This window comes from Delphinus delphis, chromosome 7 (genome assembly GCF_949987515.2).
Source record: "Delphinus delphis chromosome 7, mDelDel1.2, whole genome shotgun sequence".
Classification (NCBI taxonomy): domain Eukaryota; kingdom Metazoa; phylum Chordata; class Mammalia; order Artiodactyla; family Delphinidae; genus Delphinus; species Delphinus delphis.
Genome location: NC_082689.1, coordinates 65,952,663 through 65,956,234, shown reverse-complemented (window position 1 = coordinate 65,956,234; position 3,572 = coordinate 65,952,663).

Here is a 3,572-nt window from a genome sequence, read left to right as displayed (position 1 = left end):
ATTTTAAGCAATCTGTGGAAACAGCAGTAAGCTAACTCACACAAAAAAGATACTACACTTCATAAGAGACAGTAGAGTTACTTGTTCCGCACAGAGAACTGACATCAGGACCCAGACACATCTCATTGGTCACATTTCTTCCCCTGAAATCTGTGTGGTCTGTGCTCCATCATTTTAACTTTGCTCTTGGGTGTTCTCAATATCCTGGACTTTCCCCAATCCCCGTGTCCCCCTCAAATTATCCTCTGCAATTTGTGACAATGTGAAAAATTGGCTGGAAACTTGTCAAGAAAGTATATGTCAGGGAGTTTTCATTCATTGACTAGAGCAACTTCAAGTATTTAACTTAAATTGTTTGAAAAGAGCATTTTTGTAACTGCTTAGCATTTTAGCACACTTTTTCCTCCAGTGTTCTTTAAGCTTAGGGTGTTTTCCAAAAAAAGTTTAATCTCTACCTGTGAAACAGGACCTATTACTCATTATAAGTGAGGATACTACTGAATACTTCACAGCCCTGTTCTTAGTGTTTCAAGTTTTTGTTGTTGTTGTTGTTGTTTAAGGTTCTTACATCATTTACCCATTAAAAATAAAACTAGCCTGCCTCTGGCGGAAACTGAAATAGTAATTACTTTCTTAAAATACACTTGTTTTTTTAAAACAGAGTTTCTGTTACATTGCCAAAAGAATTTGTTTGAAGAAAGATAAAAATAACATACACACTATTTGAAAACAGCCTCGTTTAAAGGTTGCCATAGATTCTAAGGTTATACCACTAGAAGGAAGACATTTAGAACCTGCTCATTACTCAGCTTTCCTCATTTATGGGATCAAATTGTTTTATGGGCAGCGTGCCAGATTCATTTACGTGCAGTGTAAGACAAATTGTAGAGTCAGGCATTTCTCTAGAAAACATCTGGTTCTTAAGAAGAGTATTAAAAGGTGCGTAACACTTTTTTGCTCGTAACTATGATTTATGATGTTACAGTAACCCCCCTCTAATCTGGCAGGCAGACTTCCAGCAACCACAATCAGGAACCTGGAAGTAAGTGAAAATACTTCAGAGCTCAAGGAAAACAGAGGCCCCCAAATTCCATGCGTATGAAGGAGTGGTACTGCCTTTAGGTCAAAGTCCACTTCATTATAAAACTGATGGAGCAAATTAGCATAAGGGCTCCTAAGCCCACCTTTATATATCTAACACCTCTTTCTACAGTTATTTTGTTCCTTGACTCCCTTTACAAAAATCACACATCCCTCTCAACTCTAATTCTCCTAAACCATCCCCTGGACCCCTTTTCCTCCTCAGGCTTCCCCCTTTTCTCTTTCTTATACCTTCAATATCTACTGACTTTTCCCCATAAATATTCCAAGATGCTCAAGTAGCTCCTGTCTTGAAAAACAAAAAACAAAATCCCTTTTATAAACCTCTGTAGCCATCACTCTATTGCTCCCTTACCCTCAGCCCTATAGCCAAACATTTTTCTCTTCTGTCTCTAATTCCTCACCTTTCATTCAAACTTTGTTCCAATTAGTAAGGGATCCTCTTCCTCCAAGGGGGTGCAGTTGCATTTGTGAGACCCAGAGTGCTAGCTTCTGCTCCTCTGCTACCCCCTCGGGTCGGTCAATCTGTCCAGGGCTCACACGACACAACTACACGTTGTGGCCCTGTGTGATTTCGGGTATTTCCTCCAGTTTCTTATTAGTTACATTTGGTAGGATCATCATTAAAACTCGGTTACTAGTAACAGTGAACTCCTATTACTGTTGCTATTGCCACTCTCCTATTGCCATTTTCTGGCAGTCTTTTTCGATCTTCTACTTCCTGAATCTTTTTCTCTGACAATTGAAATAAACCAGATTACATTTTGTACAAACCATTAAAGTGTGGGTGTTAAGAGTTTTTCTATTCCTCTTTAAGAAAGCTATTCTTTTTTTTTTTTTAAAAAGGGAAAAACTCTTATTTTTAGTGTGTGTTCCTTGCAGTTAACTTGAAAAATGGCAAATTTTTCATCAGATATAACTACTGTTAAAAATTGGGTTAGTTTCGTTTAGTTGTGTGTGTATCTTACATATACATCTATTTATATTCTTTTGCAAATTAATGTTATACGAAGTTGTTTCTTGTATTTTCACTTATTTTGTGAGAATCTTAGCAGTTAAAAATCTTTAAAAATTCTTTAAAAAATAGTAAAAAAAGAAAAAATCTTTGAAAACAGTTTTTGATGACTACATAGTACTCCATTATTGGGTAAACTAATATATTTGACCACTTCATTTATGCTGAATGTTTTGGCAATAACCAAAAAACCCAAGCTTTTTGCTTCTACAGTGTTTTAAACCAAAAAACTTTGAGGAAATTTCTGAATGTCCCCTATGATAAATTTCTCTAAGTGGGATTACTTGGTCAAAGAACAGAATCTTAAATCCATACTTCCAAATTCCCTTCCGAAAGGATGAATGTGGTGGTTTTCTTGCACTGTTGCCAATCTTTCATTAAAAACAAAAAGCAAAATAAAACATACAAGCATTTGCTACTTTATCAGCACTAGCACTGTTAATATGATCCTGTTATAAGGCTCTTCACTTATCTCCAGACCCAAACTAGGAGAGTTCCTGTCAGTCTTAACTGGTCTCTTGGTTTCCATAGTGATTCTATTATCTATTCTAGTGCAAAGTTAACCTAGCTTCCTCAGCTGTCCATACATAAAACCCTTCCAGAATTGCTCTAGCTTCTTGACTAATGGGAAAGAGAGCTGTTTCCTTTTGGGACCCAGTTCACCATACTAGCTGGCCTAAGGTCAAAGGGCATTGAACTTAAAAATGCTTCCTTACTATGAGGGTGGTGGTATTCAAACCCCAAATGCACAGAAAATTCATTCATGTTGTGTCCCTCCCTCCCCGTCCTCCGTGTGGGCCCCAAACTATCATTGAACATGCCATGGGCACTGATTCCTTCAAGCAGCAGTTCAGTTTGAGTTCCAGCTTTCCTGGATGTACAGTCTTGGGCGTGTGCACAAGAAAAACGTCAGAGATTAGTTAGTGCTAAATAGAGAGTTTAACAAGGGTGACAGGGTACAGACTGACGTGATGGCTACTTTAGAGTGTTGGCCTGGACACGGACAGGGCCTCTGAGAAGGTGATAATAAACTGGTACCTGAATGAAAGAAAGAATAAGCCTAGAGAGGGAAGCTTGGAGACAGTAAGTGGGGATTAGGGGGAGACTTCCAGCAGAGGAGAGAAGGTCAAAAGTCTGTTCGAGATGGATGAAGTGAGATTTATGCATGCAAAGCGTGCAACATAATTTCTGGTGGGGGAGGGGAGCAAGAGAGAGAGGGAAGGAGGGAGGGAGACAATGAATGAGAATCTTGACTCCTGTACGGCTGTGCTTCTAGGGGAACTGACTAGTCCTCTCCATCTCTGCTTTGCCTGCATTGTCTTTTTTCTTCTGTGAAGGTTCTTCTCAACTGCAACTACTACTTGACCCTGTTCGGTTTATAGTAAGTAAGTAGAGCTACTATTTATTAAGAGCCCAAGTGAGTTAGATTCATTAGGTTTTATGTACGTTCTTTCAC